The sequence below is a fragment of the Adiantum capillus-veneris genome, chromosome 19 (genome assembly GCF_014529385.1).
Source record: "Adiantum capillus-veneris isolate H3 chromosome 19, ASM1452938v2, whole genome shotgun sequence".
In the NCBI taxonomy this organism is placed as follows: Eukaryota; Viridiplantae; Streptophyta; class Polypodiopsida; order Polypodiales; family Pteridaceae; genus Adiantum; species Adiantum capillus-veneris.
In genome coordinates, this window is record NC_140949.1 from 80,487,754 (window position 1) to 80,515,680 (window position 27,927).

The following is a 27,927-nucleotide window of genomic DNA, read 5'->3' on the forward strand; positions in this document are numbered from 1 at the left end:
CCCACAAACTCTCACCCTAGCAGATTCGCGTCGGGTTCACCAAAAATATGTCGAGAAATTTGCGGTCTTGCTAGGAAAGCACCGGCTTATGGCTGTGAGAGTTTGTGAGAGAACTCAACAAAAACTATATGAAGGAGTTAAACCATAGATGCCATGAAGACTAGGGCTTGGAAAGAAGTGCAATCAAAGAAGACTCACTCTTTCTCTCTTGCATTCACACACACAAAGAAAGAACGCAAAAGAGAATGTCAAAAACAATACGAAGATGAAAACATCAAGGCTATGGTCATATCGTATCATGGGTAATATGAAAGAGTTAACGGATGAGTTAATGGCATTCAATCTTGGCTGACCAAATAGGCTACGAATTGTTCTTTGGAATTGTAGTTTTGTGCTTACCATAATATATATATTTTGTCTAGTGATTGGGATTAATTGTGTGTACAAATCCTCTTGGTTCATAGCAAGATAACTACGCTTACATCAAAAGAAAAATTATAGTCTATGAGAGGTAGTATGATGGGATCCGGTGATAGAAGTATTTCATTGAGCCTTTCAGGGCCAAAGAGAAACACTATACGTTGTTGAAAGTGTATTTTACGGCTAATCCATACGTTAATTCTAATAGATTGTACAGAGTGAAAGCGATAGAAATGATCATCATGTGGGTTATTCATCTAGGATAGTATGTGAGAAATGTAGATATGAGAGAAGTGAAGAGATGAGAAGTTTCCCTCCCAAGCCCTATTCTTGCCCGTAGGCAATAAGGATACTGCGGGGAGAGATGTACCTGTAGAAAAGAGAACCTAGAATTTGCAGAGAGGATGAATTACTAAGAATGAGAGAGATAGGTTTGCTTTAGGAGATGAGATTAGATACATATATATATGTTGGATTAGAGATGAAAAAAAAAACAACAACAAATCAAGAAAACATAAATGTAGAACACATCTTACTTGACAAACCCTTTGGCACCATTATTGATGGAGAGAGAAGAAGAATAGATAATTCCACTTTGATTGATACACCAAGTGCAAGACCTTCTTTGATTAGAGTTGATCTTCCAAGGTTAGCTTGTTGCAAGAATGGCTAGTCTCCCTCTAGGAGAAAGTGTAGGCTTGGGCTTATGTTAATGGCTAAGTACAATTAGGCATTACTACTCACTCCCTCAAGAATTCCTCTCATCAATGGCTTGAATGCTTGACCCCTTCCAAGGAAGAAGAAGTCCCCTTTTATAGGTGAAGGGAACCCCCAAGGGTTTACACAAGAAGAGAGGAGCCAGTGTGAACAGGAATTGGAAAAGTTGGAAATGAGCTGTCGATCCCTGCATGATGTGGGCAGACTGGGGTCCAGTATTTTGATCATATCTCCTCAACCGTAGCTCCAAATAAAAAAGTAAAATATGGGCAGAAACTTCAGCTCATTAGCTACGATTTTCATTTTAAAATCATTCTCCAATTCGGATTGGAACCTTGTGTAAAAAATTCATCAATATAGGGTCCATTTATGGCAACAAAAGTCTTCATGTGGTCTCCTTAGCCTTGACTTTCATTTAATTCCAGGACACACCTCATGCCATATGAAAGCATGACATTTCTCCTTGACAAAGTTTTGTAACCATGCTTGCAATAATGCATTAAAATAAGTGTATCTTTGAAATCATGCCACCTAGTGTCCCACTAGGATTTGATTCTCTCCTAGTAGCTATTTAAAAAGAAATATAAGAAAAGTATAAAAAATACATAGAATATATATATATTGGAGTTTACCCTAGATATAGGATCTAGCTAGGGTGTGAGATGATAATGAAATAGTAGAAATAAAGAATCAATGCTTTTTGCCCCAAGTTAAAGAGGCGGAGCTATTGACACTTTTCCCATAGTATTTTTTGATGGTAAAGTAAGAATACATTACCCTTGAGATAAATAATAAGATGAGATAGAAAGATTATTTTTATACTTACATATGCATATGTACATTATAGGAAATATAATTATGTATCTAAAAAGTTACAAGATAACTCTTGTAGCATGTGTTCCCACTATGTACATGTCAGAGCACGACACCGTACTGTTTTACCACGTTTTATAGAGAGAAGAACCAAACTCAGCTGGAGAAGGAAGAGAGAGGGGGGGGGGGGGGAGAGGGGGAGCGTTCTTTTCTATTTAAACTATTATCGTGATTTTTTCTGCATTTATTATCTCCACGGTTGCATGATTCGTTATTCGACATTCGTTTTATTTCGTAAATAATGGTCAATTAATACATTTTAAAGATTTACTCATCCGTATTATTTTTGCTAACACGTCAGCTTTATTCAAAATAACGTTTTATTGCTTACCTATGGATCGAATTACTATTGATCGATAGAGTTTTGATTGATATGTATTGATTGAAACAGTATCAATCGATTTTGACATAGTATAAAAAGCCTAGATTTACGTGTTCACGGCACAATTTCCTTCACCAAAGTGTCAGGTTACCCCCGACATAAACGTTTGAAATGTCAACTTAAAAAATTATCTGACTTTTTAAAAATTAGATTATTTTTAATGTTAAAACATTAAAAATAAAACAAATGGATAGATTTGAATCATCTATAATTCTAAGCAATAGAAGTTATTCTTTAACTTTATTGTTTTAGTATAAATAAATAATGCTAAGCACTAGAGGCTATCTTTTTAGCTATAGTGTCTTAGTGCGAATGTATAATTCTAAACATTAGAGGCTATACTTTTAGCTCTGTTTGTTTAGAATACATAAATAAATAATTCTAAGAATTAAAAGGCTATTCTTTTAGCTATAGTGTCCTAGTACGAATGTATAATTCTAAACATTAGAGGCTATACTCTTAATTAGCTCTATTTGTTTTAGGATAGAGAAATTAAAAGGAAGTTACCAAAGGTTATTGAAATTGTAATACTTCTATACTTGGTTGTTTGAGCAGGATCTCCTACTTCTAAGTATGGATAAGATATACACATACATGTAGGGTCTTTTGGTTGTCATGAACAAATGTTCTTACCTCCATATAGACATAGAATAGGTCCACTTAGTGCCTCTTGGTTGTTATGAGATGATTCTCTTACTTCCAAGTGAGGTTTAAGGTATGAAGTAGGATTCACTTGGTTGTTATCGAGCTTATGCTCTTACCTCTAAGTGAATATGGTGGATCACCTATAGAATTCACTAGGTTGTGATCTACAGAAAGCTCTTACCTCCTAGTGAATACTAGTCATGCATAGTACTTAGGAGTCACATGGATGTTATCGAGCTCATGCTCTTACCTCTATGTTGATATAGAAATTAGAGACCTCATTTATTTTAGGGTCAATTGGTTGTGTTTGAGCAGTAGCTCCTACCTCCAAGAGACATAGATAGTGGAATGTGAGATGACTCCATCGCTCATCTAGGTTGTCTTGAGCAAATGCTCTTTACCTCCTAGTAGCTAGGAATGCCATATCCATTGGTGACTTTCGCTAAAATATTATCTTAACAATATTCATTCATCATTTTAACTTAGCAAATCATATCTATAACCTTTAATCTTTCTCATTACATGATTATGGTAAAAAATATAATCAGAGTGTATATATTGATTGTAGGATATATTTTGCTGAACTCAAAAAGCATGGTGCGAGGAAAAGAGTGGACATATGTGGAGGAAATAGAGAAAGGCAAAACGTTTCATTTGTGGAATGCAAACATTGTGGGCATAAGTGGCACGGCAACACAACTCGCATCAAGGAACATTTATTCGGCACTAGACCCAATGTGAAAGAATGTGGAGCACTACCTAAAGACATATGAGTCCATTTTGCAGGGTATGGAAAGAGATGCAAGCAGGCGCAGGACTTCTTCCTAAGGGACAAAAGGGTATGACAGGTGGGTCATCTGTCAACATAGTGATAGTCATTTTTCGGCTCTCCGTAATTGCCATAGTGAGTTAACCCACCCTACCAAAATCATCCAAACACTGTGGCTATCCCTACCATTTCACTGTATATAGGTGTGTGTGAGTTAGGGGACTTTTCCCATATCTTCTTAAAAACCCTCAGCTAGCTAGTCACTAGGCTAGTTGAGCCAAAAAAATATAAGTATATTATGGCCCATTTGTGTGTAAATATTTCATTGTATATAGGGCCTAAATAAAAGGATTTTTCATAATTATTTTGGTATTTATTTAAATATTTCTACCTATGGTGTGTTATTTATGCTATGTACATTGACTCACCATTACCATATTTTTTCTTACCATTTTGCATACTCTTTATTCCATATAAAAATAGTTTCATGCAAGCTTCTCTTATTTTTGGTGTAACTCCATCCGAACAAAAATCCAAAAAAACCAGTTTTATTTATGTGTATATTTTTTCACTATTGTGATTTTTCCTTCCTACATCTATTCTCTTTTACTCTCATAAATTAGAACACAAAAAATATTCATCTTTTTATGGTAGACTTATAATGAGAGAGATTTATTTTGACCCCTTTATATTTTTTCCACCTATATTATTTATATTTGACATGTACATATTTTTTTAGACCCCTCAATATTTGATTTTCTTAGTTGTACTATTCACTTATATCATGATCTCAACAATATCTTCAATTATAGACCTACCAAATAAGGTCAAGGGTATGTGGAATGCATGCATGAACCATGGGGAGCTCACTCTTGGAGGTATTCAAAAGAATCATCCAAAGAAGGACCTCACAAGGACCTTGTGCACTGGAAAAAACAGTCGGTTTTGCTGAATTTTTAAAGATCCGAATTTGAAAAGGTGATACATCAAAAGTTGTAGCTCGTGAGCTGAACTTTCACCTCATATTTTTCCATATTTTTTTGAGCTACGAGATGTGAGCTAGGATTTTATTGGTGGACCCCAATTTGCCCATGCTATGCAGCCACACTCCCTCTTCCACTTTATCATTTTCCTCTTTCACACACACCCTCTCCACTCATCATCCCCACCTCTCTCACCACTCCTCTCTGCACCCTACTCACCTTCTTCTAAACCTTGAAGAATAAGAGAAACCATGGTGAACTCATGTTTCCTACACACACTTCCATTCCAAAATTGAGCACCTAGTCTCATTTTTCCTCATCCATATTACCCATATCTATCAAAAAACCATAAAATTCAGCCTCTTCTCTTGAAAGACAGCATCATGGTGATTGATTACTCATATTCAATTACCTTGGCTCCCAAAGGAAGGTCAAGAGTGAAAAAAACGTACCGTCAAAGCTAGTGGACCGTCAACAAGCGTCAAAATTGACCCTACTCAAGACACTTGGAGAATCAACATTGTAAGAAATCCATGTTTTCTTACCTATTAAGAGTTTTTTCTTCCTTATTTGTATCCTACTTGGATACTCCCATTGTAAATATCCAATTCCATTTGTAAATCAATAAAATAACTAACTCTACTAATTTACTAACACTAACCTACTACGAAAAGTCCTATCTCTCTCTCTCTCTCTCTCTCTCTCTCTCTCTCTCTCTCTCTCTCTCTTTACGCATCCTAGTGCGCATCCAAAACTAGGTGGTGCCCCAAATTTGTGTAGGGTTAGGTTGCGGGTTTGTGTGTGTGTTTGTTGTTTTTTCCAACCCCAACCCAATTGAGCAACACGGGAGCCTACAAGGGTGCTTAGAGGCCACTCTTCTTGTTGCCTGCCGCGGACCACCTCAATAGAAGAAGTGAGTGATGATCAAGAGGATGTGCGAGCTAGCCAAGGACCTTCAATGGGAACAACCCGAACACCTCAAAGTCCTTACACTTTTTCCAAATGGTTCCATGCGAGGGATGGATGCAAGTCCCGGGACATCCAGCAAAGCCACTACGCCTGGGATTCTACACGCAGCATTCATTCAAAAGGACATGCTCGAATTGCATCTATAGTGGACACAAGCCTTCATGGCTTGTGGAATCCCATTTCATGTCATAAGAAATCCTAGTTTCAAAGATGCACTAATGTCAATTGCAAAAAAGAATTCATGTATCCTGATTATAATAAAATGCGAACAGGGTATGTGGACAAAGTCAAGAGCAGTACAAAAGCGATTCTCAAGCGAACGGTGCTTGACTTTGTTCCAGCGTTTGGTTGTACCATAGTGCTTGATGGATGGACCAACTGTCAGAAAAAAACCATTGATTAATGTCATGGTAATTTGTCCCAAAGGTGCAATGTTTCTAGAGGCCATTAATACCTCAATGAAAGAGAAGACATCTCTCTACTTGAAAAAGGCATATGAGCGAGCTATCACTCAACTGGGTGCATCAAAGAATGTGACAGTTGTTGTTAGAGATAATGCTTCCAACTACAAAGGAGTGGATTTAGACATTATGGAAAAGTACTCAGAAAATACATGACTTGGATGCATAGCACACACCCTAAATTTACTCCCAAAGGATATTGGTAGATTATCGTTCATAAAATAGGTCCTTATTGACACCAATCACGTAGTCAAGTTTATACGGGAACATCTGTTTACATATGCTTTATTTCACTCCAAGTCTCCGAATAAAGCACTTCGAATTTTATGTGCCACAGAATTCGCTACAGCATACTATGTTTTGAATGATCTCATTGAAGTGCAAGCGGCTCTTACAGAAACTGTTGTAGATTTTCATTGGGAGTCTTGTCTCAGTAAGTATCCAAGCCACCACGAAGAAGCTCAAAAATGTGTGTCCTTTGTGCAATCTCTTCTCTTTTGGCGGAACATTGACAAACTTTTTGGGGTTAGTAAGCCCTATGTGGAAGTACTAAGGGTTGTGGACACATATAATTTTTTCATTGGTAAGGTGTATTGCATCATGTCTGAGGCGCTGCATCAAACCAAAGGATACAACCACTACAGTGCAAGGAGAGAACATAGATCATGCAACTCGTGGAGAAAACAATGGGCTCAAATGCAATCAATGGTACAATCAATGTTCAACATACACAATTTTAAAATTCACTTCTCTCTCATCACTTTGACAACACCAATGTAATAAAATAGCATGAAATTTCAAGACAATGGACATGAGACAAGACAAAACTGTTTCATTGCAAAGTATAGACACATTCTCAAATTACAAGGTATGATTTCAATCATTGGATGGTCTCAAGTCTGCACTATCTAAGAGCGTGCAGACAACACGCTTAATGCCTTGTACCATGCTAAGGAGATCATGTGAGGACTTGCGGTGGGTGGGATTCGGAGATACACAAGTGCACAAGACTTCCTGAAAGCATTTGAGGAAAGCGATATAATTAGTGTCATCATCCTTAGGTAAATATTTAAGGAGTTCTTGAATGAATTTACAAAGGGAGTAGATATCTTGGCTATGCGTGTAGACTGGAGGATTTGTGGATATACATTCGAGAGCCACCTACCAATATCTCTTGCTCCAGGTTTCCCTTGTCCATGGGAGAAGATCTAGAAACTTCAAAACTGTGTTCTCTGTGGGGAACAAGGTTGCACTACCCCAATCACATACGCCCATATACTGCAACGATACCAAAATGCAGCAAGATATACTTCCATGAGCATCATTGTGAGTGATGTTATTTGCGTGAAAAAAGATGAAGGTTCAAAGCAATCCATTAATGATAGGCCATATATTCTACTTTACGGCTTCAACAATCCCCTCGACGTCTTTGAAACCCTTGCTCATGGCCACATTCTTCCCCTCCTTTTTGAGTCTCTCTAGCCAGTGGTCGAGGTTTCCACCATTCCACATCTTGAAGATGAGGGTGGAAGCTCATGTGGCGTGTCTTGCCAATCCCAGAGCAGCAATGATTCCACTATGAGTGATATTCATAATTGTGGCCTCATACAGCACTATGTCATGGGCACTCTTCTGGACATCACCCTTGAATAGCTTGCCAATGTAAAATTCATATGTGAAGGTATCATGATTGACTTTCACCTTCGTGACCATGCTGTATCTGCCTTCTCCAATGCTTTCAATTTGTGTAAATCCAATGCAAACCGATGCGCATGATGATGAGGTTGCATGGGTTTAAACTTCCCATGTTGGGCGGCATTGGGACATTGCTAGAGATTGGTACTTCCAAAGTGGCAAGCACTTCGGGTACATCCTTGGGCTCTTCTATGCGCGGTCTCTTTCCCTGTTGCTTCATGCTTCTATAGAGGACCTCTACTTCCTTCATGCGGTCCATGAAGCCAGACTTCCTTTAATTTGCTTGTCAAGGGTTTCTGCAACTCTGCAAACTTGCCCTATGATTCGACTCACATCGTGGGCCAGCTGACCACCTATAAAGACTTCAATCCCACCTGAAGCACTATGAAATTTTGCAACTAATGTTGCATATGTAGCACTACATAACTCATCCCAAAATGATTTTTATGAGGACTCTTGCAAGACTTCCTGGAGGCGATCACTTCGTAATCCATAAAGATGAGTGCATACAAATTCTTCAACATATTTGTGCTCAACTTTCGTTATCTTGCCTATAGTACCCATGATGTGCGTAGAAGCTAAAATTAAGAAACAAAAAACTATAACTTCTCATCAGTATAAGTGACATGTAATGCAACACATTCTAGTCATTTTTTGCAACACAACCATGAAGCAATCACCTTAAACCACAAGTCCACTTGAATGTAATTTATGATTAACATACACAAGAATGTCCACACAATTATGCATGATGTTAATTATGATTTTTTCATATCATAAAAAAATATGTTATGATTTTTTGAATCAAAAGCCTCGCATGTATGAGATGCTATCAATAGGAATGTGATGAAGTCATACAAATATACATTATTTTACAAATGACAAAGAACTACGTAAAACATGGTGTCACATGTGTATCTCTCTCATTGTAAGGATCTAAGCAAATCCTAAGCACTAGACGTAGGGGTTTTATTCCCGTTGTAAAAGCAAAGAATAAACATTTGATCCAGACGTCGAACAATCACACTTTAAAAATCAGTAGCTCATCAGATAAAGGATTTTCTTCCACAAATCGTGTCTGAGAGAAACTCCTCCCGTTGTAAGAACCGAAGATCGTGACGTGGAAAGTAGTTTAAAGATTACACTTTTCTCATTATACAGATCTACAATGTAGATCTACAAATCATGTGGTCCATGAATACATATATTGAAAAGTATATAGCTTAATGACCCACTAGATAACAAATTTATTCGAACAGATCGTGTCTAGGAGTAACTTCTTCCATTGTAAGAACCAAGGCTCAAACACAGGAAGAAGTATGGTTTTTTTGTAAGCTCACATTTCATTGGATCTTATTTTACCTAAAGCATTGTACAAAGTAAGAGTCTCGTGAGACAAATCAAACAAATTGCAAGTGCTATCTAATGGTTACCTAAAACACCTTACAAAGTATGAGTGCCAACAAGCATATCAAAACAATGTACGGTGTTATCTAAATTCCTAGAACATTGACTCAAGTAAGAGTGTTGCAAAGCATATCACAACAAGAGTTAATGTTCTCTAAATTTGTTTTAGATTACTATGGGAGTAAGATATAAAATCAGACAACCCATAGTAATTTCTATACCCTAAATTTTAAATTGTTATGTGACTAAGAAGGCCCAAAGGCGTATCAGAGACACATGATGTTATACAATCACATGAAATACAATTTAAGTTATTTTTTATAATAAAAATATGAACGTGAAGAGAAAAGATGCTCACCAATCCACGAAGCTGACCTACTCGAAAAATGATTGAGAGAGAGAGAGAGAGAGAGAGAGAGAGAGAGAGCTAGAGAGTGTGAGCTAAAGAGAGAAAGAGAGAGAGAGAGAGTGACAGAGATATCGATCGAAAACGTATCGAGGAATGACGTTATTTTTTTTAATGGACTACCATATCGATCGATAACGGTATCGAATGATATAGTATTGTTTCAATCTAAAGACTATTGATCGATAGAGTATCGATCAAAAGAATCGAAATTACTCAAAAATACCACGTATTATACGAGAATACACAAATAATGACGATTTATTTGGTATAAATTACATTATTTAGTGGAATAAATGCAACCTTGAGTACCTGAGATATTATCTCTTGTATTACCACATTTATTTCCGATGTAAAATTTAGAGCCTAAACTTTCAATTCTGGCTTAAACATCCCCCCTTCCCCTTCAAATTTTGGTGTTTCCCTCCTCTCAATAAAAATAAAAAGATATTGTAATAATGAAATTTTCAAATTTAAAAAGAAAAGAGAGAGAGAGAGGGGGGGGGGGGGGGTCGAGGGGGGGGGGGGGGGGGGGGGAGGTGCTAGTAAGACTACACTTGGTTACAGCTAAAATAATCACTGTCACTTGATTAACATAATTGTGCATGTTCACAAAATTAGAGAGAAGAAGAGGGAGAAGAGATAGATGAATGGATTACACAACCAAAAAACTTCACAACTGCAAAATGTTTATGAAACATCTTCCAAAAGATCCCTACATGAGGAATCATCCGATTCTAAGCCCATGGCTCCTAAATCAATAAAAAAGAAATGGAATTGTTGTTTGTGGATGCATTGGCTTCATCATCTTTGAATATGTCATCCTCCATCTCATCATCTCATCATCATGACAATCATCTTCACTAAGATTTTCCGCCACCGAACTTGATTCATTGACCTCCCTCTCCTCTGTCTCCACCTCATCCAAAGTCAGAGGTGGAAGAGGGTGGAAGATGGTCTCCACTTCATTAGTGGAAAAAATGATTCTCCCCTAAGGAGTTACGAAAATTACAAACCAAAGTTTTGGTTGGTGGATTGCTGGGATATGGATGACCTATAAAAGAGAAGCTCTAAGTGAGTAACATTGGTATAATTAATGCTACAAGAAAATAAGTATAAAAAAGATAAATGCCACTCACCTACTCTCAATTGCGCGGTAAAATTAAATTGTCATACCTCCATGTGTGATACACACTACAGTCCACCATGTAGAGACCAGTCTCATGTCACCTAGACAGATTTGCAAACCACTTGCACTTGAAGATGAAGGTATGAAAGGTTCTAAAATTAACCTTTAGTATCCTTTCAATAGTTCCACAGTACCTGGCTTCATCATCGTATGTGTCAAAGTTGCCTATATTGGCACAATCCATGGTGGTTCTACGCTCGTCAATGTGGTGCCTACAGAAGTGACGACCCTTTGACCACATAGAGTTAAAAGAAGGGCACTATAAATTAGGAAAATATCTTTTATCAAATAGAAATTAAAGATAAGACACAAAACTAATTACAATATGGTTTAGGTATATGAGTACTCTACCTTTGGTACGCAACCACGTTCATACTCCCATTCTTTGTTGCTGATGTATATCTTAGCAATTCTTTGTCCCATGTTGGCAAGTAGTAGGGTACCTCTAAAAAAATCCCTCGCCTTTGGTTGTGATGAGCACAAGCAGGGCTATTACTATAATCCCTAGTTGGTGCAATATCATCTCTTGAACTCCCACCCCTCTACTTTCATATTATGTTGGTCGCCACCGTGAGAACTCACCGCTCATTAGAAGACAAAAGTTGGAAAGGAATATTAGGCTGTTGGAGCTGGAGATCATCAACATGACTTGTAGTATTGAGGTGGCCGAGGCCCAGTACATACTTCAGTAGCACGGCCGGCAGGCGCAGCACCTACAATTGATAAGATATTTGTATAATAATCATATGTTGATGCTGCTCCTGATGCTCATCATATTCATAAGCCTGCCATTAGTTGGCTATGGTGCGCTTCCCTCGACGAGCAGCCCGATGGCACAACTACTTTAGCCGGGACAAAGTGCAAGTTTTGAGGGTACATAGAAAACTTTGCCAGGCTGCTGGATGTGGGTGCCTCTATTAACAGAAATGACACGCTCCTTTCCTACGTTCCCCCGCTGGACGGCACCAACACTTTTGACAACATTTGTGAAGAAAACTACGCCATGAAATTCATATTTTTGAACCTCTAGCTTGTGGAACTTGAGAACGTCGACCCAGCTATTTATACCCAGCTCTTTTAGCCTTTTTGTAGTGCTTTGTTAGCATATGTGGGTGTGTATGCACGCTATATGTTAACTCCGGGTCCTCTTTTAATATTTAACTGATACGGAATTGCAGGCCAAATCCCAAATGATCTTCCATTGGCTTGATTACATGGATGAGTTCTCAAATGCAATGGATGTGGATGGGACTTGTAGTTATCTCTACGATAACAACCCTCAATTGCAGGCGTGTTGTGACAATGTTTGGGTGTCCCTCTTCGTCTAGTTGAGGGTTTAATCTACATGGGATCGAATCCCCTACTCCTATGCCATCCAAGATCACCTTGATGGGAAACACACCTCTCACAATGCAGCAATGCATCATAGAATTCCTCAATGTTACACTCTGCGGGCATCATTGCTGTTGGAGGAGACTACAGTATCTTAACATAGATGCCACATGTGCAAGTCAAATGGACTTTCATAACTTTACATTTGATGTGAAAAGTCTCACCATTGATATTCTCAACCCCTATGCAAGCAGAACTTGGTTTCAACTTACAAAAGGGTTTCTCAAACAAAATGTTGGTGAGGGTATCAACAATGTCAATCTCACTCTAGGTATATTCCTGCTACCAACTGGTAAACCTCATATCCTTTCATTTGGACACTAGAGACTATTATCATGAGGTTAATAGTTATTAAGTGTTACCACGAGGATGAACATTATGAGCCCACAACCTTCTTTATCTTTTCTGTTGTTTTTTTCCTCTTTTTTGGCACGAGAGAGAGAGAGAGAGAGAGAGAGAGAGAGAGAGTGTAGTTGTATCAATATCAATAACATTGGTTTTGTTATGTTTTTAATGTATGCGTTTTCTTTATGTAGATAGCAAGATATCTGGATGGTATATTAAGGATATTGCAATATCAAGCACTTGCGGCATAACCCAGATATGGCAGCAAACATTCTTAACTCAAGATAGTTTATTGTTTGAGATACAAGATTCACATAAAGTATATGCAAGCCAACATTATTATATACTCGATGTATTCTCTAAAGAGAACCTAAATTGTGTAGCTGTAGAGGGCATTGTCAACAACACCAACAAAGTCATGCCAAGAGTGCTAGACATGGATTTCGATTGAACTATTCTAGCCAATATGTATATTGAGAGAGTGAGTTCTCCCCTTGAGGATATAAAACCATGCGTGCAAAGCAATGGCAAGGAATGCACATGAATATGACAATCTTTGATGAAGATTTGGGTGATTGCAAGATCAGGTGTACCCAATTTTGGTAGTTTATGCAGCTTTAGAGTGCAAAAAAGAAATCTTTTTATGCAAACGTTATTGCATGAAACCCTAGCTATACTCATTTCTAAGAGCCAAGAATGTGATGGCCACATAAAAGGCATAAGTACTAACACACCAAAAAGGCCCAATTTGTAAACAAACTAAGAAGATAGTACTTTCTATGTGTAAGGAATCTCTTGGTTTGACTTGTGATCTTAAGATAGATTCTTATATAGGTCTCTTGTCACTTACTTAATTTTGAAATAAACTTGCACATGAATCTTGCATATGCTTAAAGAGAATATTTTGAATTATTGGAATTTTTTTGCTTAGTTCTTTAAATTATTGGTAATTATCTTTGTGAAAAATTTCAACAATTCTTACATCACTATTTCTACACAAAATATATGCTAATTTCTCAAGATCCTACTGTCATTGGATAGATATAGTTATGAAAAATGTGGTGAGATGAAAAAACTATACTTTAATGGTTGAATTTTGAAAGATCTTCGTTGAAAAAATTATATAGAATATCAATAAATATCGAAATTCGACTCTTTTAAAAATTATAATAAATAAAATAATTATTATTTTCTCATGGATTTGATATATATTATAGTTTGTGGTACAAGGAGCCCACATAAAAAATATTGTGTGTTGTTAGGCTCCATAAGCTTATCTTTTATCCATTCTACTTATGTGCAACCTTTGGATTATCCTTAGCGTACATCTTAGGGTCAAAAATTTATCAAAGATTAAAAAATTGGCATTTTTTCATTCTCCAAGGGTATATTATAGCATCTTAGTCCTAGTTGGCCATTCTAGCATACGAGGTGTAGACAAATGTGTTGAACACCTTGAGTGTCACACTTTCCACCTAACTGTCAAAACTGGGTACTCTTGATCATGCACACACCCATTTTGTGACCATAGCAAACAACTCTGCTTCCAAATTCTCCACCTCTACAAAGAATATTGACCGGTCTTTCAATCTTTTAAATCTTCACAAAAATGAAACTACTAGTAAGATATGGTTTCCGTGTGCTATTAGAGCAGTTGCCAACCTAAGAACACCTATATACGAGTTACCATCCTTGTCCAAAGATACAAGACATAAGTATCTCATCTCAAGGAAGTTCTCTCACCAATTAGTTATTTTATACTATCTAAGCACCTTCTCTATATAAGCACAATCCTGTATGAATAGAAAGAGAGGTGAGAGAGAGAGAGAGAGAGAGAGAGAGAGAGAGAGAGAGAGGAGGGAGATAAAGATGTACACATACTCTCCCTCTCCATACTTACTTATGAAAGAATGTAAGTGTGAATGTTTATGTAAATACATTGATATGTGCATGCATAAACACGAAAAGACGCATCATGATTACTAACATATTCAAGAGGGTTTGAACCATATAGTCGTCAGTGTATTTATAAGATAAACACTCAAAACAAAAATACGCACATGCATATATGTGAGCATACACACATATAATTCTACATGCATATAATTGACATTTGCAAGGATTAACCATATAATTATGTGTGTCTTTATAAGGATATATTCAATACAACTAAATATCACATTAAGAATGCTAACACATATAAACATCTACACATCATTTATTTGTGTACATTTTTAAAGTAGTGCTGATTTGTATTTTGACACCGTCAATTTTTTTCAATTTTTAAGGGTCTTCTACTCAAAATCAATATGAAAATCTCTAAGTGTTTATTACGGCACTGTTTTATCACGTTTTATAGAGAGAAGGGCCAAAGTCAACTGGAGAAGGAAGAGATGGGGGGGGGGGGGGGGGGGGGGTATTTATTCTATTTAAACTATTACCATGATTTTTTCCGCGTTTATTACCTCAGATATTGCCGTTTGTATTACCGCATTTATTTCCGACAAAACATTTAGCGCCTAAACTTTAAAATTATGGCTTAAACATCACCCCCCCCCCCCCCCCCCCCGCCCCGCCCCCCAAATTTTTTGTATTTCCCTCCTCTCAATAAAAATTAAAAAATATTGTATGAAATTTTGAAATTTAGAAAGAAAAGAGAAAGAGAGAGAGAGAGAGAGAGAGAGAGAGCAGGGGGGGGAGGTGATAATTAGATTATACTTGGTTACAACTAAAATAATCACTATCACTTGATTAGCATAATTGAGCATATTCACAAAATTAGAGAGAGGAAGAGGGGGAAGAGATAGATGAATAGATTACACGACCAAAAAACTTCACAACTGCAAAATATTTATGAATCATCTTCCAGAAGATCCCTACATGAGGCATCATCCGATTCTAAGCCCATAGATCCTAAATCAATAAAGAGAGAAACGGAATTGTCGTTTGTGGATGCGTTGGCTACATCATCTTTGAATTTTTCATCCTCCATCTCATCAACTTCATCATCATGACAATCATCTTTGCTAAGATTTACCTCTCTCTCTCTCTCTCTCTCTCTCTCTCTCTCTCTCTCTCTCTCTCTCTCGCAAAACACACACACATGCATAGAGCCACACACAATTTGCATAAACTAATTCACTTTTCTATATCTATCTTAGTAGCATGCTTATGATACAACCATTAGTCTCATGTTGACATGGTTTAGCACTTGTATGTTCTACTTTGTAAAGCTTATACTTCCAACAGTAGCATGTGTTGCTTTATCCTTCATAGCTTTTGGGCTTCAACCACAAGATTTGTTAGGGCGTCTTACTATTGCAGTGCCCTTTGCAATTGCGTTAACGGGATTGCAAGGTCTTGTAGTGGCCACTAACATGCCCGTTGTGGCTTACATTGCTCCTTCCACCTTCATTATCCTTATCTCATACTTTTTTCAATTATCAATTGCGTATGAAAGTATTCTGGTAAAATGGTAAGACAATTTGAGTGGCATTTTTATCGATAGTATGGAAGAAAAATAAAGTTAGAAAACATGTATGTGACACATCTAGCATAAATGTGCACATTCAGCCTGTATGTGTGAATACCTATGCACATCCATACACGCATTCACATCATATGCGCGCACGTGCACACACACACACACCACCTAAGCACATGCACACACACTTGTACAAATGTTTTTTCTTGGGATATGTAGCAAGTATATGTATCCTCAAATCTTATTTGTACATGTTTTATTAGTTAATCTGCAAGTTTTGTCATCTGCAAATTATAGGAGACTCTTCAAAAATAGTCCATTGCATATACGTACAATGTAGTATATATCACCATGTCATCTAGGAATTTGAAAACAAATTTGAGATCTTTAAGAGGCATGATTGAAGGAAAGGGGAACCGGAGGTGTATATGTGAGATGCACATGATATTTTGTCTTTAAAAAAAGTAACTACTACTCATCTCGTCTGACTCAAGATGTGTACCCGTGAAAGAGGAGGATCAAGATCTCCACCACCAAAAGAACATGCACCGAATATGGGGAAAATCCAACGTGTTCCTTCTCCACTATAAAAAAATAGATTATATCAATCAAATGAATTCCACCCACATATTTGACCTCATTTTTATGTGTGTATCTGGACTCCTATGCATAATGGCTATTTTTTTATGTACTTACCTTCATTACCATAAGAGTGAACACTTTAAGAGTGAAAATCCATCTAGATCAATAGCATTTGGCCCACTCCCTCATCATAAAAATCATCACCTATTTTATCTATACTCTTTAGTATTTCTCACATATACAGTATATAAGAGAACACAACCTTTAAAATTTCCTATCATGTGAAATGTGCTCAAACCTAGATTTTGTCTTGCTTGGTGTAAGTCATTCAATGACTTCTTTGCAATGGTCATTAGAAATAAAATTTGACTTTGTAAAGTGTGTTGGATTGGAGCTATATATGGCTCACTCTACTCAACTTGGTCCCACCCATATATACGAATCTTATCTTCAATATGAATCACTCTTTGAGAGTGTACATGGTGTGTCTCTTCTCTCTCTCTCTCTCTCTCTCTCTCTCTCTCTCTCTCTCTCTCTCTCTCTCTCACTCATTTAGTCAACATGATATCAGAGCGAGAACGATCATGCGGCAATTCAACTCATGGTGAAGAAACAAAGCATGTGTATGTGGTTTTCTTGTAAGATTCGTAATTGGTGCAAATTCTATTTTTAAGAATTAATCTTGTTCGTAGTGATTAATTTGTGTTAAGAGGAGCATAGTTAGTGTTTTGTATAGCGCTTATTGCTCATCCATGTGGTGAATCACTGTTAACTTTTGCTGATTTGTATTTTGACACCCTCAATTTTATTTCAATTTTTAAGGGTCTTCTACTCAAAATCAATATGAAAATCTCTAAGTGTTTATTACGGCACTGTTTTATCACGTTTTATAGAGAGAAGGGCCAAACTCAGCTGGAGAAGGAAGAGAGGGGGGGGGGGGGGGGATTTTATTCTATTTAAACTATTACCGTGATTTTTTTGTCCGCGTTTATTACCTCAGATACTGCCGTTTGTATTACCGCATTTATTTCCGACAAAAAAATTAGCGCCTAAACTTTCAAATTATGGCTTAAACATCACCCCCCCCCCCCCCCCCCGCCCCCAAATTTTTTGTATTTCCCTCCTCGCAATAAAAATTAAAAAATATTGTATGAAATTTTGAAATTTAAAAAGAAAAGAGAGAGAGAGAGAGACAGAGAGAGAGAGAGAGAGCGAGGGGGGAGGTGATAATTAGATTATACTTGGTTACAGCTAAAATAATCACTATCACTTGATTAGCATAATTGAGCATATTCACAAAATTAGAGAGAGGAAGAGGGGGAAGAGATAGATGAATGGATTACACGACCAAAAAACTTCACAACTGCAAAATGTTTATGAATCATCTTCCAAAAGATCCCTACATGAGGCATCATCCGATTCTAAGCCCATAGATCCTAAATCAATAAAGAGAGAAACGGAATTGTCGTTTGTGGATGCGTTGGCTGCATCATCTTTGAATTTGTCATCCTCCATCTCATCATCGTCACCATTATGACAATCATCTTTGCTAAGATTTACCTCTCTCTCTCTCTCTCTCTCTCTCTCTCTCTCTCTCTCTCTCTCTCTCTCTCTCTCTCTCTCTCTCTCTCTCTCTCTCTCGCAAAACACACACACGTGCATAGAGCCACACACAATTTGCATAAACTTCACTTTTCTATATCTATCTTAGCAGCATGCTTATGATACAACCATTAGTCTCATGTTCACATGGTTTAGCTACTTGTATGTTCTACTTTGTAAAGCTTATACTTCCAACAGTAGCATGTGTTGCTTTCTCCTTCATGGCTTTTGGGCTTCAACCACAAGATTTGTTAGGGCGTCTTACTACTGCAGTGCCCTTTGCAATTGCGTTAACGGGATTGCAAGGTCTTGTAGTGGCCACTAACATGCCCGTTGTGGCTTATATTGCTCCTTCCACCTTCATTATCCTTATCTCATACTTTTTTCAATTATCAATTGCGTATGAAAGTATTCTGGTAAAATGGTAAGACAATTTGAGTGGCATTTTTATGGATAGTATGGAAGAAAAATAAAGTTAGTAAACATGTATGTGACACATCTAGCATAAATGTGAACATTCAGTCTGTATGTGTGAATACCTATGCACATCCATACACGCATTCACATCATATGCACGCGCGCGTGCACACACACACACACACCTAAGCACATGCACACACACTTGTACAAATGTTTTTTCTTGGGATATGTAGCAAGTATATGTATCCTCAAATCTTAATTGTACATGTTTTTATTAGTTAATCTGCTAGTTTTGTCATCTGAAAATTATAAGAGACTCTTCAAAAATAGTCCATTGCATATACGTACAATGTAGTATATATCACCATGTCATCTAGGAGTTTGAAAACAAATTTGAGATCTTTAGGAGGCATGCACACTTGTACACCCCCAAGACTACTTGAAATACCCCAAATGGTACATTGATATTCTCATACATGGGGATACATTGAAGGAAAGGGGAACCGGAGGTGTATATGTGAGATGCACATGATATTTTGTCTTTAAAAAAATAACTACCTCATCTTGTCTAACTCAAGATGTGTACCCGTGAAAGAGGAGGATCAAGATCTCCACCACCAAAAGAACATGCACTGAATATGGGGAAAATCCAACTTGTTCCTTCTCCACTATAAACAAAATAGATTATATCAATCAAATGAATTCCACCCACATATTTGACCTCATTTTTATGTGTGTATCTGGACTCCTATGCATAATGGCTATTTTTTTATGTACTTACCTTCATTACCATAAGAGTGAACACTTTAAGAGTGAAAATCCATCTAGATCAATAGCATCTGGCCCACTCCCTCATCATAAAAATCATCACCTATTTTATCTATACTCTTTACTATTTCTCACATATACAGTATATAAGGGAACACAACCTTTAAAAGTTCCTATCATGTGAAATTTGCTCAAACCTAGATTTTGTCTTGCTTGGTGTAAGTCATTCAATGACTTCTTTGCAATGGTCATTAGAAATAAAATTTGACTTTGTAAAGTGTGTTGGATTGGAGCTATATATGGCTCACTCTACTCAACTTGGTCTCACCCATATATACGAATCTTATCTTCAATATGAATCACTCTTTGAGAGTGTACATGGTGTGTCTCTTCTCTCTCTCTCTCTCTCTCTCTCTCTCTCTCTCTCTCTCTCTCTCTCTCTCTCTCTCTCTCTCTCATTTAGTCAACATGATATCAGAGCGAGAACGATCATGCGGCAGTTCAAGTCATGGTGAAGAAACAGAGCATGTGTATGTGGTTTTCTTGTAAGATTCATAATTGGTGCAAATTCTATTTTTAAGAATTAATCTTGTTCGTAGTGATTAATTTGTGTTAAGGGGAGCGTAGTTAGTGTTTTGTATAGCGCTTATTTCTCATCCATGTGGTGAATCATTGTTAAGTTTTGTTGATTTGTATTTTGACACCCTCAATTGTATTTCAATTTTTAAGGGTCTTCTACTCAAAATCAATATGAAAATCTTTAAGTGTTTATTACGGCACTGTTTTATCACGTTTTATAGAGAGAAGGGCCAAACTCAGCTGGAGAAGGAAGAGAGAGGAGGGCGGGGGGGGGGGGGGTATTTATTCTATTTAAACTATTACCGTGATTTTTTCCTCGTTTATTACCTCAGATATTGCTGTTTGTATTACCGTATTTATTTCCGACAAAAAATTTAGCGCCTAAACTTTCAAATTCTGGCTTAAACATCCCCCCCCCCCCCCCCCCCCTCGCCCCGCCCCCCAAATTTTGGTATTTCCCTCCTCTCAATAAAAATTTAAAAATATTGTATGAAATTTTGAAAGTTAAAAAGAAAAGAGAGAGAGAGAGAGAGAGAGAGAGAGAGAGGAGAGGGGGGGGGGAGGTGATAATAAGATTATACTTGGTTACAACTAAAATAATCACTATCACTTGATTAGCATAATTGAGCATATTCACAAAATTAGAGAGAGGAAGAGGGGGAAGAGATAGATGAATGGATTACACGACCAAAAAACTTCACAACTGCAAAATGTTTATGTATGATCTTCCAAAAGATCCCTACATGAGGCATCATCCGATTCTAAGCCCATAGATCCTAAATCAATAAAGAGAGAAACGGAATTGTCGTTTGTGGATGCGTTGGCTGCATCATTTTTGAATTTGTCATCCTCCATCTCATCATCTTCATCATCATGACAATCATCTTTGCTAAGATTTACCGCCGTCGAACTTCATTCATTGACCTCCCCCTCCTCTATCTCCACCTCATCCAAAGTCAGAGGTGGAAGAGGGTGGAAGATGGTCTCCACTTTATTAGTGAAAAAAATGGTTCTCCCCTAAGGAGTTACGAAAATTACAAACCAAAGTTTTGGTTGGTGGATTGTTGGGATATGGATGGCCTATAAAAGAGAATCTCAAAGTGAGAAACATTGGTATACTTAATGCTAAAAGCAGATAAGAATAAAAAAGATACATGCCACTCACCTGCGCAAAATTGCGCGGTAAAACTAAATTGTCATACCTCCCTGTCTGATGCACACTAGAGTCCACTATGTAGAGGCCATTCTCATGTCGTCTAGACACATTTTCAAACCACTAGCTTGCACTTGAAGATGAAGGTATGAAACGTTCTAAAACTAAATTGTCATACCTCCCTGTGTGATGCACACTAGAGTCCACTATGTAGAGGCCATTCTCATGTCGTTTAGACACATTTTCAAACCACTAGCTTGCACTTGAAGATGAAGGTATGAAACGTTCTAAAATTAACCTTTTGTATCTTTTCAATAGTTGCACAGTACCTGGCTTCATCACCGTGTGTGTCAAAGTTGCCCATGATGACACAATCCATGGTGGTTCTACGCTCGTCAATGTGACGCGTACGAAAGTGACGACTCTTTGGCCACATAGAGTTAAAGGAAAGGCACGGCAAAATAGGAAAATATATTTTATCAAATACAAATTAAAGATAACACACAAAAAAAATTACAATTTGGTTTAGGTATAAGATTACTCTACCTTTGGTATGCAACCATGTGCATACTCCCATTATTTGTTGCTGATGTATATCTTAGCAATTCTTCGTCCCATGTTGGCAAGTAGTGGGTACCTCTAAAAACTCCCTCACCTTTGGTTGTGCTAAGCACAAACAGGGCTATTACTATATCATCTTCTTGAACTCCCACCCCTCTACTTCATATTATACTGGTCGCCGCCGTGAGAACTCACCACTCATTAGAAGACAAAAGTTGGAAAGGAATATTAGGCTACAGAAGCTGCAAGAGCTGGAGATCGTCGACATCAGTTATAGTATTGAGGTGGCCGAGGCCGAGTACGTACTGCGGCAACGCGGCTGACAGGCACAATGCCTGCAGTTGATAAGATATTTGTATAATGATCATATGTTGTTGTTGTTGCCGATGCTCTTCATATTCATAAGTTTGCCATTATCTCGCTGCGGTGCGACTTCCCTCGGCGAGCAGCCTGATTGCACAGCTGCTTAAGCCGGCACAAAGCACAAGTTTCCAAGGGAGATAGTGGCTTTCTCCCGAGATGAAAACTTTGCCAAGCTGCTAGATGTGGGTGCATGTATTGACAAAAACGACAGGCTTGTTTCCTATGTTCCCCCTCTAGATGGCACCAACACTTTTGACAGCATTTGTCAAGAAAACTACGCCATGAAATTTGTCTTTTTCGACCTCCAGCTTGTGGAACTTAAGAAAGTCGACCCTGTGGGTAGTTCTTTCTAGGTATTTATTACCAGATCTTCTAGCCTTTTTGCTGTGCTTTGTCAGCGTATGTGTATGTGTATGCACGCTATATGTTAACTCGGGGCCCCTCTTTTAATATTTAACTGACACCGAATTGTAGGCCGAATTCCAAATGATCTTTCATTGGGCTGATTACGTGGATAAATTCTCAAATGCAATAGGTGTGGAATCCTCTACTCCTGTGCCATCCAAGATCACCTTGATGGGAAACACACCTCTCACAATGGAGCAATGCATCACAGAATGCATCAATGTTACACTCTCTGAGCATCATTGCTATTGGAGGAGACTATGGTATCTTAACATAGATGCCACATGTGCAAGTCAAATGGGCTTTCATAACTTTCCATTTGATGTGCAAAGTCTCACCATTGATATTCTCAACCCCTATGCAAGCAGAACTTGGTTTCAACTTACAAAAGGGTTTCTCAAACAAAACATTGGTGAGGGTATCAACCATGTCAATCTCGCTCCAGCTATATTCCTACCACCAATTGGTAAAACTCATAACTTTTTATTTGGACACTAGAGACTATTATCACGAGTTCAATAGTTATTAAGTGTTACCACAAGGATGAACGTTATGATCTCACAACCTTCTTTATCATTTCTGTTGTTTTTTTTCTCTTTTTTGGCACGAGAGCGGGAGAGAGAGAGAGAGAGAGAGAGAGAGAGAGAGAGAGAGAGAGAGAGAGAGAGAGAGAGAGAGAGAGAGAGAGAGAGAGATTGCACTTGTATCCATATCGATAACATTGATTTGTTATGTTTTTAACGTATGCATTTTCTTTTTGTAGATAGCAAGATATCTGGATGGTATATTAAGAATACATGCACTTGCGGCATAACCCAAACATGGAAACAAACATTCTTAACTCAAGATAGTTTATTGTTTGAGCTACAAGATTCACATAAAGGATATGCAAGCCAACATGATTATATACTTGATGCATTCTCTAAAGAGAACCTAAATTGTGTAGCTGTAGAGGGCATTGTCAACAACACCAACAAACTCATGCAAAGTTGGCTAGACATGGATTTGTATTGGACAATTCCATCCAATATGTATATTGAGAGAGTGAGTTGTACCCTTGAGGAGTATAACCAATGCGTGCAAAGCAATAGCAAGGAATTCACATGGAACATCACATTCTTTGATGAAGTTTTTGTGACAATAGCAAGCAACTTTGCTTCCCGATTCTCCACCTCTACAAAGAATATTTACCGGTCTTTCAATCTTTTAAATCTTCACAAAAATGAAACTACTAGAAAGATATGGTTTCTGTGTGCTATTAGGGAAATTGCTAACAACACCTAGAATACGAGTTACCATCCTTGTCCAAAGATACGGGACGTAAGTATCTCATCTCAAGAAAGTTCTCTCACCAATTAGTTATTTTATACTATGATAGCACCTTCTCTATACAAGCATGATCCTGAATGAAGAGAGAGAGAGAGAGAGAGAGAGAGGCCTAGGGAGATAAAGATGTACACATACTCTCCATCTCCATAGTTACGTATGAAAGTATGTAAGTGTGAATGTGTATGTAAATACATTGATATTTGCATCCAGATACATGAAAAGATGCATCATGCATACTAACATATTCAAGAGGGTTTGAACTATATCGTCATATGTGTATTTATAAGATAAACACTCAAAACGCAAATACGTACATGCATATATGTGAGCACACACACATATAATTCTACATGCATATAATTTTGACATTTGCGAGGATTAACCATATTATAATGTGTGTCTTTATAAGGATATATTAAATACAACTAAATATCCCATTGAGAATGCTAACACATATAAACATCTACACATCATTTATTTGTTTAAATTAGCTCCTCTCTCTCTCTCTCTCTCTCTCTCAAAACACACACACACACACACACACACACGCATAGAGACACAAACAATTTGCATAAACTTCACTTCTCTATAGCTATCTTAGCAGCATGCTTATAATACAACCATTGGCATCCAATTTCATGGTAACATGGTATATGAAAGTATTTTGGCTTACATTGTATATGAAAGTATTTTGGTAAAATGGTAAGACAATTTGAGTGGAATTTTTATGGATAGTATTGAAGCAAATTAAAGTTAGTAAACATGTATGTGACACATCTAGCATAAATGTGCACATTTAGTCTATATGTGTGAATACCTATGCACATCCATACACACATTCACATCATATGCATATGAAAGTATTTTGGTAAAATGGTAAGACAATTTGAGTGGCATTTTTATGGATAGTATTGAAGCAAATTAAAGTTAGTAAACATGTATGTGACACATCTAGCATAAATGTGCACATTTAGTCTATATGTGTGAATACCTATGCACATCCATACACACATTTACATCATATGCACGCGTGCACACACACACACACACACACACACACACACACACACACACACATAAGCACATGCATGCACACACACTTGTAGACTGATGTTTTTTCTTGGGATGTTTTTCCCCCAAGACTACTTGAAATACCCCAAATGGTACATTGATGTTTTCATACATGGGGGATACATTGAAGGAAAGGGGAACAGGGGGTGTATATGTGAGATGCATATGATATTTTGTCTTTAAAAAACTAACTACCTCATCTGGTGTGACTCAAGATGTGTACCCGTGAAAGAGGAGTATCAAGATCTTCACCACCAAAAGAACATGCACCAAATCTGGGGGAAAATCCAACGGGTTCCTTCTCCACTGTAAAGAAAGTAGATTATATAAATCAAATGAATTCCACCCACATATTTGACCTCATTGTTACCTATGTGTCTGGACTCCTATACATAGTGGCTATTTTTTTAATGTACTTTCCCTCCTTACCATAAGAGTGAACTGGCCCTCTCCCTCATCATAAAAATCATCACATATTTTATTTATACTCTTTACTATTTCTCACATATATAGTATATACGGGAACACAACCTTTAAAGTTACTATCATGTGACATTTGCTCAAACCTAGTTTTTGTCTTGCTTGGTGTAAGTCATTCAATGAATTCTTTGCAATGGTCATTAGAAATGAAATTTGACTTTGTAAAGTGTGTTGGATCAGAGCTATATATGGCTCACTTTACTCAACTTGGTCTCACCTATATATATGTATCTTATCTTCAATATGGATCACTCTTTGAGAGTGTATATGGTGTGTCTCTTGTTTCCTCTCTCTCTCTCTCTCTCTCTCTCTCTCTCACTCATTTAGTCAACATGATATCAAAGTGAGAACGATCATGCGGCGATTCAACTCATCGTGAAGAAACAGAGCATGTGTATGTGATTCGCTTGTAAGATTCATAATTGGTGCAAATTCTATTTTTAAGGATTGATCTTGTTTCTAGTGATTGTTCTGTGTTTAGAGGATCATAGTTAGTGTTTTGTATAGCGTTTATTGTCATCCATGTGGTGAATCATTGATTACGTTTACTTGTTGATTTGTATTTTGACAACATCAACTTTATCTCAATTTGTAAGGGTATTTTTCTCAAAATCACTATGAAAATCTCTAAGTGTTTACCGCGTTGTTTTACCGCATTTTGTAGAGAGAAGGGACAAATTGAGTTGGAGAAGAAAGAGAGAGGAGGGGGGGGGGGGGGGGGGGGGGTGTTCTATTTAAATTATTACCGTGATTTTTTCCACGCTTATTATCGCATTTATTACCTCAGATATTATCGCTTGTATTACCACGTTTATTTTTGACAAAAAACTTAGCACCTAAACTTTCAAATTCTTTAAACTTCCCCCCCCCCCGTTTGAATCCTCTACTCATGTGCCATCCAAGATCACCTTGATGGGAAACACACCTCTCACAATGGAGCAATGCATCAATGTTACACTCTGCGAGCATCATTGCTAGTGGAGGAGACTATGATATCCTAACATAGATTCCACATGTGCAAGTCAAATGGACTTTCATATCTTTCCATTTCATGTGCAAAGTCTCACCATTGATATTCTCAACCCCTATGCAAGCACAAATTGGTTTCAACTTACAAAAGGGTTTCTCAAACAAAATGTTGGTGAGGGTATCAACAGTGTAAATCTCGCTCCATGTATATTCCTACTACCAATTGGTAAAACTCATAACCTTTCATTTGGACACTAGACACAATCATCACGAGGTCAATAGTTATTAAGTGTTACCACAGGGAAGAACGTTATGAGCCCACAACCTTCTTTATCTTTTTTGTTGTTCTTTTCCTCTTTTTTTGGCACTTGTTTCCATATCAATAACATTGATTTTGTTATGTTTTTAATGTATGCATTTTCTTTATGTAGATAGCAAGATATTTGGATGGTATATTGAGAATATTGCAGTATTAGGCACTTGCTGCATAACCTAGACATGGCAGCAAACGTTCTTAACTCAAGATAGTTTATTGATTGAGCTACAAGATTCACATAAAGAATACGAAATCCAACATGATTATATACTCCATGTATTCTCTAAAGAGAACCTAAATTGTGTAGTTGTAGAGGGCATTGTCAACAACACCAACCAAGCCATGCCAAGTTCGCCAGACATGAATTTGTATTGGACTATTCCATCCAATATGTATATTGAGAGAGTGAGTTCTACCCTTGAGGAGTATAACCAATGCATGCAAAGCAACAACAAGGAATTCACATGGAACATCACAATCTTTGATGAAGATTTTGTGACAATAGCAAGCAACTTTGCTTCCCGACTCTCCACCTCTACAAAGAATATTGACCGATCTTTCAATGTTTTAAATCTTCATAAAAATGAAACTACTAGTAAGATATGGTTTCTGTGTGCTATCAGAGCAGTTTCCAACCTAACAACACCGAGAATACAAGCTACTATCCTTGTCCAAAGATACAGGATGTAAGTATCTCATCTCAACAAAGTTCTCTCACCAATTAGTTATTTTATACTATGTTAGCACCTTCTCTATACAAGCACAATCCTGTATGAAGAGAGAGAGAGAGAGAGAGAGAGAGAGAGAGAGAGAGAGAGAGAGAGAGGAGTATGTAAGTGTGAATGAATATGTAAATACATTGATATATGCATGCATATACATGAAAAGAAGCATCATGCATACAAACATATTCAAGATGGTTTGAACTATATCATTGCATGTGTATTTATAAGATAAATACTCAAAACACAAATACGTACATGCATATATTTGAGCATACCCATATATACTTCTACGTGCATATAATTGACATTTGCGAGGATTAACCATATAATAATGTGCGTCTTTATAAGGATATATTCAATACAACTAAATATCACATTGAGAATGCTAACACGTATAAACATATAGAGATCATTTATTTGTGTACACTTTTGAAGTAGCTCTCTCTCTCTCTCTCTCTCTCTCTCTC

The 27,927-nt window shown here is 37.3% G+C and overlaps 3 pseudogenes; all 3 read left to right on the plus strand.

Moving 5' to 3' along the window:
• The first annotated feature begins 5,999 nt into the window (after positions 1 to 5,999).
• Positions 6,000 to 13,104, plus strand: LOC147434307 (uncharacterized; annotated as a pseudogene).
• A 5,438-nt stretch (positions 13,105 to 18,542) lies between these two features.
• On the plus strand, positions 18,543 to 23,068 carry LOC147434308 (uncharacterized; annotated as a pseudogene).
• Positions 23,069 to 23,314: 246 nt separating this feature from the next.
• LOC147434309 (uncharacterized) lies at positions 23,315 to 23,894 on the plus strand (annotated as a pseudogene).
• The last annotated feature ends 4,033 nt before the right edge of the window (positions 23,895 to 27,927 follow it).